Here is a 25,065-nt window from a genome sequence, read left to right as displayed (position 1 = left end):
TTCGCGAGAGACACGATGGCGCCACTGGTTTTCTCTGAAATCATCTCCCAAGCTCAAAAAAAGCTCTCAAGTTGAGGCCAAAATGGAGGGGATACCCCACGCTATCCCGAGAGTCCACCTCTGCATCAAGACGAATTCTCCATGCAAAGATAGGGAGCAAATACATCAGCAGTGTTGCCGTGTTTTCAATTTTCGAGTCCCCAAGTAAAGTGGCAGCCCTGTCAATATATTTGCTCCCTCTCTTTGCATGGAGTGTTTTTCTTGATGTAGAGGTGGACTCTCAGGATATCGTGGGTGGGATATCCCCTCCATTTTGGCCTCAACTTGAGAGCTTTTTTTGAGCTTGGGAGTTGATTTCAGAGAAAACCAGTGGCACCATCGTGTTTCTCGCGAACTTGTACGAAAGAATCAACAGTCAAATCGCAAATTCCTCACACATGCAACATCTCCATTAACTGTGGTAGTGCGGCAACTCAACTTTGGGTAGTACCGCAACACTTGGGTCAGTAACCTAATTTATTTTTGGGTACTACCACAATCAATTGGAAATGCATGTATGATCCAACAACCCGTGTCTCATTTTTTGTGCGGATAGTAGGTACATTCAGATTGGTATACGGAAAAAAACACGGTTACTCCAGGACCGTGGATTTGGTAAGATTATTGATGAGCATAACCATGCTCATGAAAGCATTTTTATGCGCAGAGTAATATTGCGATGAACACGGCAACATCATCGAGCTCCTAACAATGAATTTGGCCCTTAACTGTTAGTAGCGTGATGGTAGAATATAATTGGTAATTGATGGTGATTATTAATTTTTATTACCGTGGGATCCCGTTTGACATTTTTACCGTGGTAACCGTAGAATACTTGTGTTTCTTTTTTCTCGGTGTGTAATAATGAAGATCGCAATAAGTTTGAACCATTTTGATTAGAAAATACGCAACAGGGAAAAATTAAAAAAACGTGAATGTAAGAACCTTTGAGTTATTTCAATTTTGACTGTATCTCTTGTTGTCGACTCTTCTCTCTCTTCTTTTTATCTCTATTGTCAATAATATTAGCAAAGCTATGAGTTTAAATATTTATGTTCATGAAACGTCGTTAAATTGTTTACCTCGTCTGATGTTAATGCCGGTAAACTTTCCCTGTAAGTGAAGACTCACTTAAATTAGAAAATTCACTTTTTTTTCTTCAATACCATGAAATAATGAAACAGAACGAAGCAAAAAAAACAAGAGATAAAATGAAGGAAACCCCTAAATTCATATTCTTTATGCTGAAAAATGACTTATGAGCCCTAGACAGTCTTCGCGAGGCCCGGTGTAATTATAATCTATTTATGAACAAGAAAAAAACACTGACAAATTGGCCCAAAACTGTTAGTAACATGGTGGTAGAATAAAATCGGTAATAGGTGGTGATTATCAATTTTTGTCGGGTTTTCCTTGGTATTTCCTGAGAATCGTTTAATGGCATCGGCAATTGGTGCGATGATCGCCCTCAAGTGAGCCTAGAGTCAAGATTCGCGTCATGCTCATAACGGCCGGCGATTTAATGTCATGTATGATTTTGCGGGATGCTGAGCGGGGCTTACTGACACGCGTGATCTACTGATGAGGTCTAATAAGACCCGACTCGGTATACCTAGATCTCTGAGAATAACCCCAGCTTGGTATTCTTAGAGTCCCTTTATACTGAGAGTAAAGACAGTGCGAATCTTCACAGTGTCACAAACGGGAATAAAGATTACATTCTCACCAATTACAAAGATTATAAACTGGAGTGGACCGGGGAATAGGAGGTACAGCAAGGAACAAATGAAATGAGAGTGGGAACGGAGACAGGGATTCGGGAATTGGTTGATCAAAGATTACAGCAAACGTCCGATTTGTGTAATCTTTATTCCCGTTTGTGATCTCACAAGCCGCGTTGTCTCAACTTTCCCTATAAAGGGACTTGAGTATGATTATCATACACTTCTCAGCCGATGATACGTGTTCCTCTAGGTCGAGTTTGTTTATATTGGGCCAAGTTTGGAGCTCCATGATAGTCTAAAACTGATGAACCAATCCGAGAGCGGCACAGGGATGGCAATACTCTCCCGTATACAGGTACTCTAATAAGGGAGAGAGAGAGAGAGAGCGAGGGGGGAGAAAGAGAGAGAAAGGAGGCGGGTAGGTTGAATTTGGTCAAGGTGAGGATCCTGCGTACACGATGAGCTTCGAGCGCGGACCGGCGCGCAGTGGATCGAATCAATCATGGAAGTCGGTCATGAAATGTTTGAATAAAACTGCAACTTTATATGTTTATTTCGTCACATTTTAAACTTACAGGGGTGCTTTGAGAAGAATATTTCACGAGAAAACCAATGGAACCACTTTAAGAACCTCAAAGTCTTGTAGAAACGGAGTTATAAGCGTTTTAAGTCCTCAAATGTTGTCCGACCTCTCCCATTGGCTCGATTCACTGTGCGGCGTGGCGCGACTCACGAGCACGAACTGCGCACGCGCGTTCGAGCTCACTTCCCAACGGAACTGCACATCAATTACGGGCCGATCGCAGCAGGTGCCGAAATCCAAGCTTCCAATTCCGTCGTTTTAACCGTTTTTGTACTCGCTGTCGACACGTAATGCGTCGAGTGTCACGCAAATCCGGCATGCAACCTTGCGCGATGCAAGCACAGAGATATCGTCGGTGAACAGAACTTGATAGCTTGTCGGAATGGGTCACTTTCAGAATAGCAAATAGATTTTCCTCCCTCGATAAACTTTTTATTTTATACAAAAATAATTGTGTAAATTTTAATACTCTGCATGCATGAAGCATTTTTTAAAAGAAAAGAAGAAGTTGCACAATTTTCAAAACACTGTAATCCCGCCGGTTCCTTTTTGCTACATGCGATCCCTGGTAAAAATTGGCGAAAGGAGCTGCGTTTCAAAATACCATAGGAGTTCTTATAGCCGACTAAAAAAGGCTATTGAAAAACATAAAGCTGGCTGTAGAAAGCGGAGCAAATCATATAACCGGGCTATACGAAGCTATAGAAAAGTATACAGTCGGGCTATAGTTCCTATCGCCAGGCTTTACACCTTATCGCCATTGGCTATAAAAGGCTATAAGAAACTGTGTAGAAATTCGTGTGCTTTGGAAATCATTAAGTTTGATACGGAACTACCTTAATATTTACAAAACAAACATTATATTTTCCTTTATGACATATTTTTTTTTTTTTTTTCATCAATTAAAATGAGAATAGTCCATACAGAGTGTGCAAACATTTCAAAATCATGAGTTGAAAAACGCTGACTCCGCGAGATTAAATATTAGAGCCTAACACAAAGCGGAGCGGCGACGCACTGGCGCCTACAAACCTAACAGGGATACTTCACGCATTGCGCAATGCGTGAAGTATCCCTGTTAGGTTTGTAGGCGCTAATGCGCATTTTGCGCTCTCTGCCCGCCCGCCGCGCCGCAGCGTACCACGGCGTCTGAAGCAACTATTTCACACCAGAGGTATTGCACAGTATCATAAGAAATTGAAGGCGCTCCAACATATTAAGAGTGACAGGCATCCTTCAAAAATACGGAGCTTTCCTCACAAAATAAATCAAGATACTATGGTACAAAAAGAGAGCGGTAGTCCAAAAACTCACTAAGTCCTAGTATCCGTATTTAGTAACGTTTGGCATAAACTTTATCGTCTGGCTGTTGCTTAGTCGCCATCGGCTATAAAAGGCTATATGAAATTGTACAGCCGGCTACAGAAGCTATTGAAAATCTTACAGCCGGCTTTAGGTCTATGGTATTTTGGAACACACATTCTACTGCAAATTTTTACCAGGGATATAAATGTCTTTTTACTGTTCGTAAATGAAAACAACAGAACGATACGGTCGGGACTGTGCCCTCAGAATCAAAGAATCAAATCCCCTCTCTAATAGTTATTCTTGGACGAATACTTCGTTTTCATTTCATATTGTTTCATTTCCCGTGCTTTGGTCTTGCATCCTAGTTTTACTAACTTCATTTGAGAATGTGTTGAACTGAGATTGCTCGCAGTTCAGGTTATCAATTTTATATTCGACTATCCGCGAACATTGGGAGCAAAATTAGTTAACATTTTCGGCCTCCGATTCGAACAGGCAAGTATGCAGGCGCTTAGAAACAACTATACGTACTTGAAGGATGCGCGTATTGCATACACGATAAATTGAAGGCGTTCACGCTTTTCTTGCCCGCTTAGACAAAACATGCGCATGAAGAACAATGTCACAATTTACAACGAGTTGCTGTTCTTAGCTCTTTATTCCGATGAGCCGGGGACATAGGGGTCATGAACAGTGATGACGACTGTAAATTCAAAAATTTTTCATGGGTGACAAAACTATTTGCACGTAATAATGTTTGATAGAGTGTCTGATTCGATATTGCGTTTAACTATGTGCTATGAATGTTTTTGATGATGCTAGAAGCTAAATATTGAGTTGGAGAAAAATTGGTTTACCTCTTAAAAGAGAAAATTTAGATAGAAGTGAGCTACAAAACTTTGTAAAATGTTGAATGTAAATAACATCAAAAGCTGTGCGATTCTGTAACTATTTATAGTCGTAATGATAGTCGCAACGGTTATTACGCACTGCAGCTGACTGCTAAACTTCAAAATCAATCAAACGCTGAGACAGAAAACTTGCTCCTTAAAATATTCCACCACCGGTATTTCCATCGTATATCCCCATTGTTGATAGTCAAAAAAACAAGTCGAAAAGAAGGAGAGAGAAATTGGTCAACAATACCACAAAATGCCGTGGACTTTTTGGGATGGCCACATTCTTTGTAGTTTAGAAAACTAAAGACAAAAAAAATTTGTGTTTCCTATATTTTATTCGTAGTCATCTGATCAATAAAAGGGTGTAATTGCTCTGGACTGTCCTGAGTATTCTCTTTGCGTGGTAATTTCCGTGTTCGACTTTCGAACAAAGCTTATAATTTGAGAGAATTTGTTCACGCGTATAGCAGTCACAATACGCAGATGTCCACTGCCGGAAATTTACGAATTCAATCCTGTTTGTCGAGCACGACTTATGTAACGTAACGAGACAAATAGGAAGCGCACGCCCGATGAATGATTGACGATCATTTGATAACCATATCCCTGCCGCCATGATGCCAAACTGAACAGAAAATCAGCTTTCAGCACTCGTTTTTTGAGTTATGGGACAAGTGGCGTTGGACATGCCATATTTCAGAATCTATTTTGGTTGGCTGCATTATTAATGACATCTGGCATGGAAATATACAACGCTAGCAATAATATATCCGTGCACCTTTGTCGTCATTGTAATTCGTTCTTGATGATTTTGCGTATCATTTTTATTTTCGTTTTGAGGGAGTGTGATTGATGTGCGTGGAAATTTTCACCGGGCAATTTTGAAAAATAGACTCTGAAATTTTTGTATTACATTTTATCCGTTGAGAGTGGAGAGACTCTTCTGGATCTGAAATGCTTTCATAAATATTATTCGAATCAGAAGTTTGCATGTATCTCATGAAAACCCGAAAAAATATTATAATCAGGCAGGTTGGAGGTGCGAGCGCATCTACACGGAGAAAAAAACTTTGTGACCCGAAGTTGAGGTCATATGGATCTCTGAAGTTTTCTGATCACGCATCCGAAAACTTGAGGTCGAGCTGCTGAAGTTCGGGTCAGACATCGAGGCACTTCGGTATGTACCGGAGTACTTCAGATATGTGACCCGAACCCTTCAGTGTTTATCGAAGCACTTCAGATGTCTGACCCGAACTTCGGCAGCTGGACCTCAAGTTTTCCAATATATGATCCAAAAACTTCAGAGATCCATATGACCTCAACTTCGGGTCCCAGTCCCACGCAACAAGTGTTTTTCTCCGTGTAATAGAACCAGCGCTACAACCACAACACTACACAGGAGGCCGACATGCCTAAGTGTGTTATGAATGGGTTCCAGTTTCCCTTTGCCGTCTTAGTCCATCCCTACACTGAAAAAAAAATATCGGTGTATTTACTAAGAAAAGGGTAAAATTACCAAGAATTCAGGGTTCTTTTTGATCCCAGTTTTTTCTTGGTAAAATTACCATTTAGGGAATTGGTAATTTTACCGAGAAATCTCGGTAAAATTACTGACTTTCTCGGTAATTCAACTGGACCTTGGTAAAAACGCTAATATTTTTTATCGACTGTGGTAGAATTACCGAGATAAAATGGCAAAGTTACCGGGAATTGATTACCAATAAAAGTGGTATTCTTACCTGAAAAAACAGTAAAAATACCGGTTTTTAGGCATACCAGTCTGTCTTGGTAAAATTACCAATAATTGGTAAAAAAGTGAGATGGTAAAGATACCAACGGACCTTGGTAAAAACGCCGAGAAATTTTTTTCAGTGTATGTCTATGAATACCAATAATCGTCCGCGGTGGTGCATCCCGACCGATTCGACAACGCCGAGAGTGAACGCCGGGGTAATCCGGAGGGTGTTTACGAGGAGTCCCGCGAACGTGCTACACGATGCCGCGGAGGGAGCCGCTCGCGAAAGGACACAAATGAAGATGGGATTAAACTAATTAAATGAAATTATTCAGCGTTTCCCCGTGCTTTGTGAGCGGGCGATCAATGAATGGTCCAGCGGATCCATTCACGGCGGCGGCGGCTCCCGGCTCTTGATGAACGTCTTAATGGGATCCTGCAGTGGCGTGGCGTGCGTTGCGATGTATCGATTGTTATGCCATTTAAACCTATGGAAAAGGATCGATAAACAGGGTGTTCGCAGCGAACACCTTAATAATCGATTCTTTACCATAGGTTTAAATGGCATAACGATCGATACATCGCAATTCACGCCACGCCACTGGGATCCCGGCTCATCCCGAGCGCGGCGACTCCCGGCCAAGAGTCAAGGTCTCCTACCCCACGATCCACTGACCACGACCCGAGCCGCGAAATCAATGCGAGCCGACCGCGTTGTCAAACATGCTCCAACAGGATCTAAAACTTCCGAGGATCCGACAAATGGACAAGTTGCAGGTGCCTGAAATTTGATGAATTCCGTGTTTAAGTGGACGCTATTAAGTGAGCTGAACACGAGGATACCTTTGGTTTATGAATTGAAAAATTGGACGTATTTCTATCGAACGGAACTAAGCGCCAATTTGAGTTCATTTGAGAAATTTAGAATCCCGGATAGCGCGTTCTGTCAAACGGACCTAAGCGCCATGGAAAAGCATTGCGAGTATAGGACGGAATAAGCCGGACGCCCGATTCTGCCTCCAATCCAAGCCCCACTGTACCTTCCTACCCCGATGGCGCTTAGGTCCGTTTGATAAAAATACGTCCAGGACGTATTTCTTTCAAACAAAACTAAGTGCCATAGGGGATGAGAGTAGAGGGGGGCTTGGATTTGCGGCGGAATCGGGCGTCGGGCTCATTCCGTCCTATACTCGCAATGCTTTTCCATGACGCTTAGTTCCGTTTGATAGAAATACGTCCAATTATTGAGAAGATATGACAAAATGATCTATAATCTGCTCGTGTTCAAATAAGAAATGCCGCCAGATGACGAGGCGGCGTATTTCCTCGTTTTTAAATCTATTCTTATCCTATTTCCCGAAGCCGAAAAAAATTATTTAAAAAAATGCAAAATCAGTTCTTTAGGCACTTTCAGATGAAGCAATGAAAAATTTGCGTGCAGATTCTTAATTGGCAAAATGCTTTCTTCTGGAGCACCTTTACAGAGAGAGTATGGACAACTCGAGTTTAGTAGCTCTGAGGGCATATTTCTTTGGCTGTACATCCTGCGTGCAACAGACCCGTCCGAGGTCACCGCCTTTTCTGCCGTTACGGCAAGAGACCCGTAAATGCAAGAAATGAAGTTTTGAGAAAATGGGCACGGTAGCGTCTGAGCAGAAAAGTTTATTGAGAGAAGCCTCCGTCTTTTGTCAAATCGCCACCAATCATCCAAGAGACTCAGAAATCGCTCGGCTGATAAAAAATCCACGCATTTTATCTCAGCATTGTAAAAAGGGTATTTTTCATTTTCATGTGAAGCTAGATAGGTAAGACAGACGTAAGCGCAATCTTCTGCATGATTTTGTGGCTGTGTTTTTGACACACAACAGACTAACCACATGTAAAATCATGAGACTGCTTCATGGACAGTCATCAGACACATTTGTAACCCACCGTGGTTTTGTACGGATAAAAAAAGAGATAAATCAAGATTTCAAATATTTTGACACGAGCAGAAAGTGCAAAAGAGATTTTGCGAATTCTCACCTTTTTGTTTCTCAACGAACGATAAGTAACTGAACAAGGAATCTTCGAGATTATCACCTAGTACACACGAAAAACTTGAGTTGTTCAGAGACTTTAACGCGCGGCTAGTAAATGTAGTCACCTTTCTTCCTGAGAACGCGAGAGAACACGGATACCAGATTGCTCATGTTTGGTCTTCTTTTCAAAGCAAAATTACCATATACTGCCCCAAGGGAAAAAACAGTGACAAAAAAGTAGGCAGGATTGTCATTGCTAAGCAAGAGTCTAATTTTTATTCTCAAATCTCTTGGTACTATTTGAAGTTTTGTGCGGATATACACCAAATTCGACGCTGAATTAACACGGAAGAAAGTGTCAGGGGTTATCCCCCTAAATTGTTCTACTACCCAAAGTTGGATGATATGAACATTTCCAATTAATGTTGGTAGCACCGCAACTCAAGTTGGGGTAGTACCGTAACTTTTGGGTTAGTAACCTAATTTACCGGGATACTACCATAATTGATTGGGATACTACCACAATTAATCGGGGTACTACCACAATTAATTAGGAATGTCCATATCATCTAACAGTTGGGACTTAACTCCTACCTTACCGGGAAAAAAACACTTTAAATCTAGAGTCCAGACTCTTAAAAACATCGACAAGAAAAAGTACTCTTGATTCAATCAGAATCTAGCTTGAATCAAGAACCAAGCCTCTTAATTTAAGCAGATTTCGTTTAGATTCAAGCAAAAATCCGATTGAATCAAGAGTAATTTTTCTTGTCAATGTTTTCAAGAGTCTGGACTCTAGATCCAATGCGTTTTTTTGTTTCTGTGTACCACAATTGATTGAGATACTACCACAATTAATCGGGGTATTACCATAATTAATTAGGAATGTCCATATCATTCATCAGTTGGGACTTAACCCCTCCCTCTTTTTCCCCCGTGAATTCATCAAGTTGAGGAAGTTGCACTGCAAAAAACGATGAATTTATTTGACGAATCTTCCATGACGTGCACTAGACCATTTTTTTGGTTTTCTGTAAAAATGATATATTATTGCGATGTGATTACCACTCTTGCGACAATGACTGCATTCCCTTTTCTCTAGCCGGCAACATCGGTTAGTCGATTTTTCAGCGGCGCTTCGATGGGAGTCACGTTTTTGTCGTAACACCACATTTATTCATCGCAATTACAAAGCTCAACAAATTTATTTGTTTTTTGATGCGCTGCGGATTGCGGGCTCTCAATTGGGCCAATATCATGATTGAGCTTTTCTCACCGGCGAGTCATCGGGATTTACCAATCGCCGAAATAAACGACCCGTTAAAGCTGCTCAAATCCTTGCTCCTCGGCGTGCGATAATGCATGTTTTTGGCCCGAGCAGTTGGTGATAGTCTCGCTTTCAGTGCTAGATTGTCAATTTGCACAATAAAAAGTTTTCATTCGCTATGGATTTTTATAAATGTGACTGCTCACGGGAAAAAGAACTTCCGAATAGTGAAATAAATCTATTGGAGATATCGAACATCATACGGAAACTTTAAGCTCATGCCTTCCTTAAGGTGTATCCAGGGTTCGATTAGGGATACTTAAAGATTAGAGATAGCGCCACCAATCATTACTGAGAATTTCACTTTCCTTCGACGATTACTGAAATAATATTCCTCGAATTACAAAAAGCAGATCAACAAGATATAGATTAATTTTTGCTTGATTTTTTGAGCCAAAAATATTGGCAATTAGAATTACAAGCGCAGAGAGAGTACGACTGAAACTTTCAGCTCAACGGCTGAAACTTTATCACCGCCGCGACTCGAGTTCATATTCATGCTGCGGCAGTTCCGTTTTACGTTTGCCTGTCAGATTTTCACTCCCGCCAAGCGCGAAATTCGCAGCGAACTTAAGTCGCGCCGGATCCATGCACTCAGAGTAACAGGTGGTCAAAATAGCAACTGAGAAAGCGTGAATTTCGCGCCGGGATTTTTAAAAGTGTGGGTACCGCTCATCGAAAAACGCGGCATGTGCCGTAAAACCTTAAATTATCAAAATGATATTCTACGACAAGCGCAGCTTACTCATGATAATAAATAACAGCTTTTATGGATTATGCCGGTAGCCTATTTTTAACTGCAAGTTCGTATGGAACACCACTCATCAGGCAATTTTAAATGTATGCGAGCACAAACATGTTTTTAAAATAAATTAAACCGTAACGGTTAGAAATTTTTAGTTCAAAGAGCTCAATATCGAGATTAAAAAAATTGATAAGATAATAAAAGGCCTTGTTCAATATACAAAATTAATGAATCGAATGCAAACTCGCACTTCTTATTGGCACGAAAATGAACTTAACCATGCGCAACTTCGAAAGAGCTCTCCGTCGAAATCTCAAAATCAGATTTTTCGACCCAAACCGAAAATAATCACTCCACTGAAAATGTTCCCTTTAAAGCCAGTCACAATTGGACACAGGATTTGCGTGCAGTTTGGCAAATTTTACTTAACCGTTGCGAAATCGCTGGACTTCGAAATTTTGGCAAGTCTGTCAAAAAATAGAGGGGAAACGTGCACGCTGCTGGTGTTGGACAGTTAGTCTTTGCTGTGGCGCAAAGCGACAGAATTTTAAATCACTTAATCGTAAACAGAATAATGCATATCGTAAATGTGTCGTGAGATGAAAGACTACAAAGTGTGGAATAATAAACTTTCTAAGTACTATTACCTCATTTGGTGGTGATATGACGAATTTTTTTACGATAAGTTCAAACTTTCGCGATAAAATAAAATCCGTAACTCCCCTCCGTGAATGTGTCGTAAATGTGTCGTGAGATGAAAGACTACAAAGTGTGGAATAATAAACTTTCTAAGTACTATTACCTCATTCGGTGGTAATATGACGATTTTTTTACGATAAGTTCACAACTTTCGCGATAAGATAAAATCCGTAACTCCCCTCCGTATATGCTGATTTCTTCCTTTCACCCAAGTAGGATTTTTCCTAAAATTATTATTCTTGATCTTGTCGTAATTTTACAAGTGCCTCTATAAAATCACTTTCGATAATATCGAACTTTGATCCTAATTTATAACATTTTTTGTTCGATAATATTTTGTTAAACCGCCGTTGATAAAATCGTGATTTTTTGCAATTTTTTATCCGCCAATATTTCGATAAATCGCCGTCGATAAAATCGCAATAATACGTTCTCCGATTAAATCGTAGCTTATCGCTATCACTGCTACTTGGGTACAATTCTATCGGATAATTTCATTCAATTTCTATTTATTTTTGAACAGTTTTCACGGTTTTCTCGGCCAAGATATCGCTGTATTTTGAAGTTGTAAGTAAATAGATTTTTTTCCACGTTCTTAATTTTTTATCAGAAAAATTCAGAAAAGGCAATGCTTAATCGAATAGAGGCATTACCTAGACTTGTAATATACTTATTTTTTCAAAAACGGTTGCGAATTTATTTTAAAATAATTTGTAAACTCTCTTCTTGATTTCATGAAAATACCCCAAAATTCTCAAAATAAAAAATACACTTGCTAATAAATAAGAAAACTAATTTTACGAGTAAAATTTAGCAACGTTGCAATATGCAATGAAATGTCCCTATATCTGCCCCCTTCATTTACAGGTAATTTGGTCAGTTATCAATGAGTAAGTTTGTTTTTGTTTGTTGATGAAAAACTTCATCGGAGATTATCTTTAAACACAGAGATGGAAAAATGGAAGGGCGAATCAAACTTACCATCTGGGGGAGAAAATTTTAAAGCATGAAGCTTAATACGGTTCTGGAAGAAATATGCTATAGAATACCATAAAATGTCTATTATATGAGTTTAGAGCTCTGACTATAACTTGACTGCACTTTACAGTCCGTATAGTCTTAGTTACAAAATATCATGTAACTAGATCTTGAAACACGCCTGAATCTAAAAAGTACAATATAATCTTAACAGAATTTAAGGGAAGCACTTCTATTTTTTTATTCGCAACCTATTAACTTAAACAAAAAATGAAATATGAAATGTAATTTACCGGGTAATTTTCAGTTGAAAAGATGAACTATCGACGATCGCTCCTGTTCCAAAACAGATATATTAAATCCGATTTATCACAAATCACCAAACAGCTCTAGTGACCGAACCGCCGCCAAAATCACAAAAAAGTGTCACAGTTGGACGGCATCGTTTCAGAAAGTCGAAAAAAACATAGTCGAACCGGCCGCCAAAAGTCGATACCCCCAAAAACACGCACAAGAAATTATACAATAGCGTCCGAAAATCGGGCCCAAAAATAAATGCCACCCGGAAAAACACGAACGGTATCGGCTGGTGCGTGGTGAACTTTTTGGAACACTTGGGCCGTTAAATTTTTCAAAATTTTAAACGATGAGACAATTTTCAAAAACGAAAAATGGTGTCCGAAAAGACAATGGCAGAGCGAGGGTAATCACTTTTGGAACGTGTCGGGGGCTGAAAAAGGGGGGTTTTTTGGATAGTCGGGGCCTCGCGCGAAGTAACGCGAAGCGAACCCTTGGGATGAGCGCGTGGAAAAGAATTAGGGTCGCTACTGACTGGCGGATCGCGTCGCGACAAAGCGGCACGGCAGTACCATCACCATCGCACAGGCGACTTCTGGACCTTGAATTCGTGAAAGTCGGGTTCGTTTTTATCGAGTGACCGCGCTGGGTCCTGCGCGGCGCTCTTAAAAGCTCGGCTGCATCCACCGGGCGGGTGAAAATGCGGTGGAGCAGGAAGGCCCCTTCCGGGGAAAGTGCCCTAAGGCATAGAGAAAAAAAAGGTGTTTGCATCTTGAGGATTGTTTACTTGGTGACGTAGGTCGGTACAACACTGAAAAAAAAAATCTCGGTGTATTTACTAAAAAAAGGGTAAAATTACCAAGAATTCAGGGTTCTATTTGATCCCAGTTTTTTCTTGGTAATATTACCATTTATGGAATTGGTAATTTTACCGAGAAATCTCGGTAAAATTATTGAACTTTCTCGGTAATTTTACTAGACCTTGGTAAAAACGCCAATATTTTTTATCGACTGTGGTAGAATTACCGAGATAAAATGGCAAAGTTACCGGGATTTGATTACCAATAAAAGTGGTATTCTTACCTGAAAAAACAGTAAAAATACCGGTTTTTAGGTGAGCTTACTAGTCTGTCTTGGTAAAATTACCAATAATTGGTAAAAAAAAGTGAGATGGTAAAGGTACCTACGGACCTTGGTAAAAACGCCGAGAATTTTTTTTCAGTGAACCTGGCCAGCAAAATCCGGAATCCGAAGTATGAAAAGCGGACCATTTCGCCCGAGTTTTTGCTTAAATCAACCCATGATAATTTCAAACACTTTATAATTACTTTTTCCCATAAACTACACAATTTACAAGACAATCTATGATAAAACTCGTCCGTACCGACCTATGTCATCAAAAAAGTCCAAGATGTCCGAGATGTCCGATGATGCACCTCTTTTTTTTCTCTATGGCCACAAGCGCCATTCTTATTGTCGTCCGTCGTTTTCCGTACGAAAGAACGTAACTGCATTTTAAGGTTGCCATATTTTTCCGTGCAAATGAATTTTTACTAGGATAATTTTGGGAATTTTGATCTGAAAATTCCACTAATTTTTCTTTTGATCTCAAGCCAAAAGCGGACTTATTTCCAGCGAAAATTATCCTGATTTATTCTCATAAAAAATCGAATAATTGAAGTTAATTTCGCAACCTTGGAATGAAGTTACGTTCTTTTGTTCGTCCCCTTAAGGTGATCCGATAGCCACCGTATTTTGTGTCAGAACGATATGCTATGTATCGTATCGATCGGTTCCATGTTTTCAGCTACTTGTCATTTTAATCGAATTTTGAGATCATCATTCTCTTGTCACGAGTCTGAAGAATTCACGTACCTTTGACAAACAAATTCAAAATAATAAAGGCATAGGTTTTTAAAGGGGAAAAAAAATCTCATACTCGATACTGATATCGAAACTGCACTTAAATACGGTATTTTTTTATTAAAAAAAACCCTGACTTTATTGCGTTGAATTTTCTTGTCGAAGTTTGTAAGAGAATTCTTTAGAATCGTAACAATAGAATTGCGATCTCAAAATTCGATGAAGATGAGAAGTAGCTAAAAATATGGAATTATTTGATGGGATATATCGCAATGTCATTGACACGAAACAATGCGGCCATCAAATTAATTACCTTTATATATTAATTAATTTTAATACAGTATCGAAACTCAGCGTAATCAATGAAAAATGACAATTCATTTGAAGGAGTGTTTCTAAATGGAAACCTTTCCATCTTCAGATAGGCTTTGGGCTATACGTGATAGCACCAGGACTGGAAAAATACAAGTTTGGACAAAAAGCTCAATACAAAACAACCAAAAGTTTCTCTATGGTTCTCTCAGAAAATGCTAAGAGAATAAAGATCGCACAGCCCTGCTCAGTCAATGGTCATAGTGCGGAATAACGATGCACTTTTTCAGGAGATAACTATTCGTGCTCCCCGGTAGGTTTTTTGCCTATGCAACAAAATTGAAGGCGAACCGCGTGTGGTCGACATCTACCATTAAGTTTTGCATTTCCTTTCGGCCCCCTCGGAGATTTTGGAGCTATACACACGTGTGTAGTTTGAATAGATAATTAGTCATGATTTGTCGTGCGTTTCTTTGCCTATGCGGCAAAATTGAAGGCTAGAATTAGATAGACAATTTCCATGAACACATCCACATCTTTTTATTTAGAAGCCCATATCATTTATCCATATCATTGTATTTAAAAGTTTTAATACATCTATATCTGTAAACTCTGAGAGTTTGGAAGATACAACTTTGGCATCATTTCTAAGTGTAAACTTTCTCACCTCTTATTCTTCTCGCCGTGTTTTCTTTCTTCCTTCTTCCCATCTAATTCCATTTTTTTATACTTTAAGTATTTTCTCTCCTTTTTCCTTTTTATTTTTTGTTCCCTCCCATTTTACGCTTGGCGCAGTCACTCCTCATGCGCCATGTTTCAAAATCGTAGAACTCATCAGTCAACCTCGATAGGGTATCCCAAAGTTGTTGCCCTTTTAGTGTCATGTTTAAACTGAAATCGAATTTGTCATACTACATCGGTCCAACGCGTTTCCCAAAACGACATCGCATAAATTTCGATCTCAACAATCGATTTGAACTGCACGGAGGCTGTAGCTAAAATTCAGAATTATGGTAATGTCCGTGGAGCTGAGATGGCGCTCATATGGACTTGGTGCCTCAACAAATTCCGCTAAATTAATAAGTATCATTAAAATGCGGTCGGCCTGAGGAGCGATTTTCAGAGCTTCACAGAGATTGACTGCCTGTCCGGGGGCCTTGGTTTTTGATAAGCCCGCACGGGGCTCTCCAAAATCTTGACGACCGCACGCGCGTAAAATTTGAATGTCACAATGCAGGTTGAGCAACCTTGACCGGCAAATGTCACTGCAGCCGTTCGTTGTACCTGCGACCATAGTTGCACCGATCTCGACGCCGTTAAAGATTTTTGCGTGGATTTAAAAATATGGCACGGAACTATAAGGTTAGTGGGACATAAAATAAACATTATCCTCGGAATCGAACAGCAAAAAATGCATTATTAACATATATTGATCACACTAGAAACGAGTGATACTCCATGAGTCTTGTCAAGGAGTGCTGTTCTGAACGAAAATATCCCCAGACAGGGTCTAAATGTAAGCAATACTCAATGAGTTTTCTGGGTCAGAGATGAGAGACCTTCCAGTACTCTACTGGCCTCTTGGCGACAGGTGGAAGTTTTTACTTTCGGGGATTCAACAATTCCTTATGGACAATCACAAAGGAGCAACAGTAAAATAAGGGTGATCCCTTATTTCGGCGGCTGACCTACATACATGAGCTTGATGAGCTACGGGTGACGTCATGAGCCACACAATTTTTCCAAACTTCGGCTTGTTTGGAAAAGAAACTGCCAACACGTTCTTAACCATTAACTGTGTAGGTAGGTCAACAGTAGAATGCTGAAGTTCCAAAAAGCTTCCACCATTGCCAAGATACTAGTGGAGGATCCCTTGTCTCTGCACTGGGTGCATTAACGACATTTCTTGGTTTGCGATTTCTCAAAATCTCCGATAACGTTTCATCCACCATAATTAAAGCAAAAGAATGGAATTCGTTGAAACTTTTACTGAATTTTCTTCGTGATATTACAATGCTGAAGAGGAAAGATTTCTTATAATTTACTAGGAAGTTTACTTTCTGAATTACTGGTTTTTCTCAAAGTGCTCAATTTGGCGATCCTATAGCAACATTCGAATGCTCTTGGCTCCATTTTTCGAAATGTAATCTAATTGAGTTGATGACATCAATAGGTGCAGGAGAGTGTTTTAGAAACGCTTTGGGACAAATTCTGCCAAAAAGTATCAAATATCCTAGAGCCATGAGGTAATTTGAAGTTTGCAACTTACAAAACGTACACGTAGTTTGATAGTTTGGTGAAAATAAATGTGAAATGGATCTGTTACACATACAAGATACAGCCGACTGAATACCCTTGCCATAAGTAAATGCGCTAAAAATTTACGTTTGGCACCTAAAAAAACTGAAATCTATTCCATAACAAGCAATCTGCATAGTTAGTAAAGAGCTCCTTCAAATTTACCCACTGGGAAAAACAGTCGCTTGGAGCTAGAGTCCAGACTTTTAAAAACATTGGCAAGAAAAAATACTCTCGATTCAACTGGCTTTTGATAAAATCGAGAACCAAGCCTCTTAATTAAAGCGGATTTCCTTTTGATTCAAGCAAAAATTCGATTAAATCAAGAGTATTTTTTATTGTCATTGTTTTCAAGAGTCTGGACTCTTGCTCCAAGCAACTTTTTTTCCCAGTGCCACGTATGGGGGCAGTTTTTCTCGGCGGCAAACTGTTATGAACTCTCCTTGTGTAAGCTTCCAATTGATTCAAAGCCATTGTTCTTGCAAAATTGGGAAAGAAAAAGGAAACAAATGCTCGAAAACTATTAAAATCATACAAAAGAAAAAGTCAGTGAAATCGTTTGTATACTCAAGGCAGTTTTTCTTACTTCTCTGGCAGTGCAAATCTGGTAAGCGATGACTGAGAAAAACCACCCGCGGACGCGGGAAAAAGCATGTCACAAAATACGCAGATTGTGCGCTCAGGAATGGATTTTAGACTTTCTTGACAAACCCAAAATGATTTTCGTGCAATTTCGACTGTAAAGACTATATTGATTTGGCGGTATCTCTTCCGTGCAACAGACCCATTCCAGTGGCGTGGCGTGAATTGCGATACATCGATTGTTATGCCATTTAAACCTATGGTAAAAAATCGATTATTAAAGTGTTCACTGCGAACACCCCGTTTATCGATCCCTTTCCATAGGTTTACATGGCATAACAATCGATATATCACAATTCATGCCACGCCACTGACCCATTCCAATCTGCCAAAGTCAGGGCACAAAATTGTCGTGTAAGGTAAATTTCAATATTCCAGTGGAACGCCCATTTCTGCAAATCTTTCCCCCTCCCCAAAAGTGTCTTTCAGATATAACTGAAATAACATTGGAGCAGGCAACATCCTTCTTCCAGTCTTCCTCTGACTAGAACCTCTGCGTATAAGGGTGGATTTCAGCTAATGGGAGGAAATGGTTCTGACAAAAAGTTGATAAGTGATTTGACCATATCAATTTAAAGACTACTTTTATGTTATCTCAGAGCTCCATACTATCTTCTTAATATATAATTTGAAAAATAGAATGAAATTCTGAATTAACCTCTGTACTAATTGCGAGGGGCGTTGGTTCATTTGAAAGGTGTTGTACTCAATGCTTCGGGAAAATTATAAATAATTTTCTAGGGTTTGTCCCCGATTTTTAAATCCCTAAAAACTCATAAATTGGATGAGGCGAAGTAGGGGTTTTTTTTTTTTGTTTTTCGGAAAAGTTTTGTTGCTACGCATCTTACGTTACTATTTGCTGTCTTTTTATCAGCTGTCTTCATTCAACAATCATCATTAAATGAGGTTACCTCCAACACTCAACTGCCATCAACTTACATTTTTCTTTTCCCGCGTTTTTTTTTACGCTTTGTCATATTATGTTCCCGCGTTTTTTCTTTTCCAATTTTGCCCCCAAATCGTGATTGGCTCCATCTTTTTCCTATTTCCAATTTTTCCTCATCAAGTCAATAACCTCCAATTTTTTTTTCTCATAACATTCATGTGGAACCGTAAGATGAAGAAACTGGAAAAAGAAAAAACTTCTGAAACAGAAAATACGGAAAACGGAAAGAAGAAGGAACAGGAACAAGAAGAAGAAGAAGAAGAAAAAGCGTAAGAATTGGATGAAGATGAAGAGGGAGCAGAAAATAAAGAAGAGAAAGAGGAAGCAGAAAATAAAGAAGAAAAAGAAGAAAAAAGAAGAAAAGAAGCCGCGAGGTAGGGCGCGCAGGTCGCGGGGGAGCGGGGCCGGTGTCTCCGCTAACTGGAGTTGGGGGTCCTTATTCATTCTCTTGGTCCATAACATAACCTTAAACCTTCCGCTCAATGCCGCAAACAGCTGACGTGTCGATGCTGCGCCAAGAAAATGAACCAATCACAATGTAGCACAGTAATACGTCACTAAAATGAAGAGATCACGTGACTGTTCGTAATATTTTCAAATCGATCTGAAAGTACTGCCTCGGATATAAGTATTTAAAGCATAAGGCGGCCCTAAAATACTTTAACCAGGTAATACGTCCGTGCGAGATTGTTATGCTTAAAACCAAAACATTTCACGAAAACTTTTACGAATACCAGATGCAGAAAAAAATCTAATTTTCCCGGGTGTACCAGAATGGCGTCATTACCCATAAGGCAAAAGGGCATGTAGTATAGTACATGTTACATCGGGGAGTCGAACGGTTGGAAAGGGCGCATCTGGTACCCAGAAGCGCCCAAAAGGAGGAACTAAAAAGAGAAGAGTTGAAGGAAAAATTTGAAAAAAAGCAGGGCAGAAATCGAAAAAGAAGAAGCAACAATTAAAAGGAAAACAGAGTAAAATATTTAGAAGATAAAAAACCGATACTTAAAACTTAGTCTAAAAACAAAGGTAAAAGCTTAAAAAGAAGTTTGTATGAAGGTTTAAAAAAATGTTTAATTTAAAGTTTACAAAATAAACTTAAAATTGTTGATAAAATTTGTTATATTTATTACTTCAAAGAAAAAATTTGGACCGATTCAAGGACAAACCAGAAAATTAAATGAAAATAAATAAATAAAAAAAAGGCATGTGAAAGGGAAAGGTGTACATGAAAAATAAGGGGCTGCGAAGCAGCCCCATAAGCCCCTAGTATCCATTTAAAGACTACTTTCCTGTTATCTTAGAGCTCCATACTATAGGATTTAATTACGCGCATCGCAATATCTTTACGATTCTTTTTCTTTATCAAGCCTGACATGTCAGTTTAGTTTGGCTAGGTTTGGTGACGTCACCAAACCTGACATTTTGCTGTAATTAATTTTTCCTGCCAATTTACAATAGGTAACAAAATCAAACGGATCATTGAGGTTAGATCGAGAGGCCACCTGTAAATGTAAGAAAAAAATATTTGATCACATACTCCTTGCATATTCCACCAAAAGTTTTGATGGGAAACAACGTCACCAAACTGACATTGAATAAGTAAGACACTCCAAAAACCATGGAAAAACTGAAATCATGCTGAAAATGGAAGAAATATGTGGACTTATCAAGTACACGTCCATTCGTTCTCCTTTTCCGCACTCAGTCATGCCTTAAGGTGATTCGATGGACCCCGTATTTTGTGTCAGAACGGCATGCGATATATCGCATCAATTGGTTCCATTTTTTCAGCTACTCGTCATTTTTCTCCAATTTTGAGATCGCAATTCTGTTGTCAGGAAACTAAAGCACTCACTTACCAATTTTAACAAAGAAATTCAACGTAATAAAGGCGTAGTTTTTTTTTAGAGAGAAAACATCGCATTCGATACTGATATCGAAACTGCACTCGAATGCGAGGTTTTCTCTCCAAAAGAACCACGCCTTTATTACGTTGAATTTCTTTGTTAAAATTGGTAGGTGAGTGCTTTAGTCTCCTGACAACAGAATTGCGATCTCAAAATTGGAGAAAAATGACGAGAAGCTGAAAAAATGGAACCAATTGATGCGATATATCGCATGCCATTCTGACACAAAATATGGCGTCCATCGAATCACCTTAATCCGCACACAAGCGCAATATCTTGAGTGGCCACAAACTAAAACGCATAGCGTCACCAAACTGACATCATATTGAGTTACACGCTTCAAGTCTCAAAATAAATTGAATAATATAGTTTTCTGGTGTTTCAATGCATATTATATCAAACAATATACATTCAAGACTTTAAAAAAAATTAGACAAAGGTCGCAAAAGGTCCTGGTTTATTTCTATAACGATTTGATACACTGACGACCTCCGAGTTACACGTCACCAAACTGACATTTTCACTGTTTAGCACGTAGAAAAAAAGGTTTTGAGTTATTCAAATCTCCTAAGGATTTTTTTCGTGGTTGGTGTGACCTATTTCTACGCAAAAAACCAAACATCGAGAGAAAATATTATAATTGACAGTATTCAGCAACCAGTTACACATCTTTCCCATATTTTATCCCATTAGCTGAAGTCCACCCATAACCTCTAAACTCCAGCTGAAGTCCGACATAGAGGAAAAACTCAATGCAGACCCGAAGTCCGGGTCTTGTGGATCTCCGAAGTTCTTCGGCTTTTGCATCCGAAAACTTGAAGCCCAGCTGCCGAAGTTCGGGTCACGCGTCTTAAGTGCAGTTGATACTTCGGTTGAAACTTCTACCGAGTCAAACAAACTTTAGATGTGTGATCAAAACTTCGGTAGCAGAGCATCAAACCTCCGGTTGTACGAGTCAAACAACTGTGGTGACCCCAACTCCGGGTTTCTTGCACGAAAATGTTTTCTTCGTGCATTATAAAATTCCTTGATAATTCACACTAACCTCGCGGTTGTTTTCAAGATTTCCCAAAGTTTAATCAACGGCACAGTCTTTCGGAAGGTTCGCAAACACTGATCACACACTATCATCACACTATCCTGATGCAGGAGCCAGGTTTTAAGAATTTCTAAACGCTTTTCTCTGATGTGTCTCTGGACATGCTGCAAGACTGCACAGGAATGTTTATCCGGAAATAGGTTGATCTTTTGCGTTCCGCGCTTTAAGATTTCTTACCAAAAAGGCTGCCGGCAAAACGCCGGGGTCAATTTTTACACGTCAACTTTGAAGTAATATAACTTTGGCAATTTTTAAGTTAGAGACCTTTTCTTGGTCTTATTTTCAAGTTAAGGATTCAATTTAGAGCCCTGTCTAAACCGCATGTTAATAGCTCTTACCATTTCCTCAAAAAAGGGAAGTGTGCAGTACTTTTGGGACAGCCTTTGTATTTCGGCAGATTAGATCATTTTCTCATATCTCCTTCATCACCAACCAAAGGGTATCCTCGTGCTTAGTTCACTCAGTATTTTCCACTTACAATTAGACATGAAATTCATCAAATATTTCGGATACCTGCAAATTCTCTGTTAGTTGAGTGATTGTGAGTAAAGGGTCGATCATCTTTGAAACCGGCTGTCTCCTCTGCGTCATGCCCTCTCCATTTGTTTCCGATCTTCGCTTTTAGAGTCTTGCCATATAAGTTGCCATGTTATTAACTACCCTCTGTGGTCATGAAAGCCATCTATTCTGCCTGTTTTATGGATCGCTATCAACCAAGGTTTCTTCCATTCTTTTAGAACCTTGTAATCTTGCACCAGGTCTCTCAAGTACTCAACTAACGTGCCAGCCCCACATTTCATCAACTCTGGTTTTACGTTTCGCGAGCCAGGAGTCCTGTTATTGTTTTCACCTCTGATGACTTTCACCACATCCCTTAGGGGTGGTCCATCCGTATTTATTACCTCCTGTACACGTACTTAAAACCCGTTTTTATTGCACTCATAGTCTTGAGACACAACGCGTGTTTAATTTAATGATCAGCAAAATAGCATTTAGCGATAGCTAAGCATTTATAACAGAGGATAAATCTTATGGGGGAAATTCTACTTTTTACTGGTTTTTTTTCTCTTTGCATAAAGTGAGCAGGTCGTGCTGGGCCAATGCCACTGCGCTTCTTCGTGAAATGCACATAAAATGACAAAGAAATGACGCTTGTGAGAGTTCATCTTAACTGGTGAGCAATAACTCAAGGACTGGGGATGGAGAGGTAGAATGAACCGGCTAGGAAAAGCCGGATGTCAGAGAGTGGCATAGTTGCTTGAACCTATACTGCCGTGATAGCGAAGAGAGCAGTAAGTGAAACATTTTCGAAATTGAGTTTCCTTCAAAATTCGTCTAAACTCTTTCAGAAGGAATCACTGAATTGCTAAAACAGCGAAATTCATCTGAATTGCATCAAAACGAAAAACGAGGTACATAAGAAAGCCGTAAGTGCGCAAAAAATAACGAAGTTGTAGACAAGACAGCAGTAAGTGACAATATTCCTGCAGACAGCCAATGAAAACAGTACAATGAAGTAAAGTACCGCCCTCTTCTACGAATTTCTAACCTGAAAATGTGTTTGCTGTGTGTCTAAAACGCAACCATGAAAGCATGCAGAAGATAGCGCTTACGGCTGTCTTGCTTAAAAATAACCTGGCATAAAAATGAAAAATACCCTTTTTGTGTAATTGAAATAAAATCAGTCGATTTCTAATCATCCAAACGATTTCTAGGAGTCTTTCGGACGATTAGTGGCAATTTGACAAAGAAAAGAGGCTTATTCAATAACATTTTTCGGTTAGAAGCTTCTAAACCCGTTTCCTCAAAAATTCATTTTTGCACTTACTGCTGTCCTCGCTATCACGGCAGTATAGTCTGACACTCTCAAGTTTCGAGACTCCTACCGGATTTCATATGAGGGATTAGGAGGACAAGGCTCATAGTTGCAGTTTTTGAAAAAATTGAGATAGTCATGAACTCAACTAAAAATAGTTCAGAAGTATATTCTATGAAAAATTCACAGCTAAAATCCATCTTTAAAGCATCAAAAAGTCAGTTTAAACTTCCTGTCTGCCACAAGGCTCCATACGATTTTGAAACTTTAAACACGTATTTCTTGAAATAGGAAACACTGCACTTATGCGTCTTGTCCTCCAAGCCCCTCATATGAGGGCGTCCTCAGTTGATACACCTCTTAAAGGTTTGTTGAAAGACAAATGAAAAAGTGGCCGAGGTAATTTTCTCAAATCTGTAATTTGAAAAATTCGGGTTATAGCAAGTCAAAATTGCGATTTGATTGGTCATTTCGCGATTTGGCAAGTCACATCGCATTTTCGTTGAATTTTGGGATTTGACTACAACAGGTACACTCATTTCAAGAATAAAGCTGCAGATACGTTGATAATATGGACCGAACGTTAAGCAGAAAGGTAGTAAGCCACATCATTTATTGCCAAAAATTGAGCAGTTTAATTTTTTACATGAAGACGGGTGTGCGGATTTTTGTGCAAATTTCACTGAATGGAGATGTTGCATGTGTGAGGAATTTGCGATTTGACTATTGATTCATACGTAAAAGTTCGCGAGAAACACGATGGTGCCACTGTTTTTCTCTGAAATCAACTCCCAAGCTCAAAAAAAGCTCTCAAAGTGAGGCCAAAATGGAGGGGATATCCCACGCTATCCTGAGAGTCCACCTCTACATCGAAGACAAACTCTCCATGCAAAGATAGGGAGCAAATACATTGGCAGGGTTGCCGTGTTTTTAATTGTGGAGTCCCCGAATAAAGTGGCAGCCCTGTCAATGTATATTTGCTCCCTATCTTTGCATGGAGAGTTTGTTTCAATGTAGAGGTGGACTCTCAGAATAGCGTGAGATATCCCCTCCATTTTGGCCTCAACTTGAGAGCTTTTTTTGAGCTTTGGAGTTGATTTCAGAGAAAACCAGTGGCATCATCGTGTTTCTCGCAAACTTTTACATAAGAATCAACAGTCAAGTCGCAAATTCCTCACACATGCTACATCTCCATTTTCTGTATAGTATGAAGGAAATTTCTCGAAATTTTCAAAGGAACCCGCACAAACGTTCACTCGTAGAAAATTAAATTGCCCTGTTAAAGTTGGCGATAACCGACGTGGCTTCGTTCCTTTCTGCTGAACGTGGTCCATATCGGACACTTCTAGAATCAACTCAAAAGCGAAAATTTAACATTTGTATTCTTTGTCATTAACACTGAATTCAAACTTTCCGCCTGCAAAAGAGACATTGTCAACGCAGTTCTATGTAGCCATTGAAAACAACCAAGCGTTGGGCAATAACTAGAACTCAGTTTCATTCCTCCTTCCCTGATTCTCCGGAACTTGGGTTCTCTATAATATTGTCCAAAAAACGTCAGTACACGGCATCATAAAACACACAGGAAGTAGTTTCATGCTCAATCTGACAGTCAGCCTATGGTAGACCATGCTTTTCGTAGAATTGTGAATTGAATCAGTGAGAACGAAAACACACCAACTTGGAAAATGAAAATAATTAAGACACACACAAAACTGCCCAGTAGGTGAAGAAGTTAGTTTAAGAAAAAGATTTTTGCTGCCGAAAGACAGGAACTTATGGCCACTTTAAAGGTCCAAGTTGGAACAGACGCGCTAACTTCAA

General features: G+C 39.4%; 1 protein-coding gene across 1 annotated transcript in view; it reads right to left on the bottom strand.

Moving 5' to 3' along the window:
* Positions 1–12,953, bottom strand: part of LOC109042338 (scavenger receptor class B member 1) — an 88,867-nt gene extending 75,914 nt beyond the window's left edge. Inside the window, exon 1 of the mRNA XM_072305659.1 lies at positions 12,352–12,953. The gene's annotated coding sequence lies outside the window, so the exon portion shown is untranslated. The remainder of the gene's footprint in view (positions 1–12,351) is intronic.
* Positions 12,954–25,065: the final 12,112 nt, after the last annotated feature.

This window comes from Bemisia tabaci, unplaced genomic scaffold (assembly GCF_918797505.1).
Source record: "Bemisia tabaci unplaced genomic scaffold, PGI_BMITA_v3".
NCBI lineage: Eukaryota > Metazoa > Arthropoda > Insecta > Hemiptera > Aleyrodidae > Bemisia > Bemisia tabaci.
Note: the sequence above shows the minus strand (reverse complement) of the source record. Positions and strands in the feature narration are given on the sequence as shown.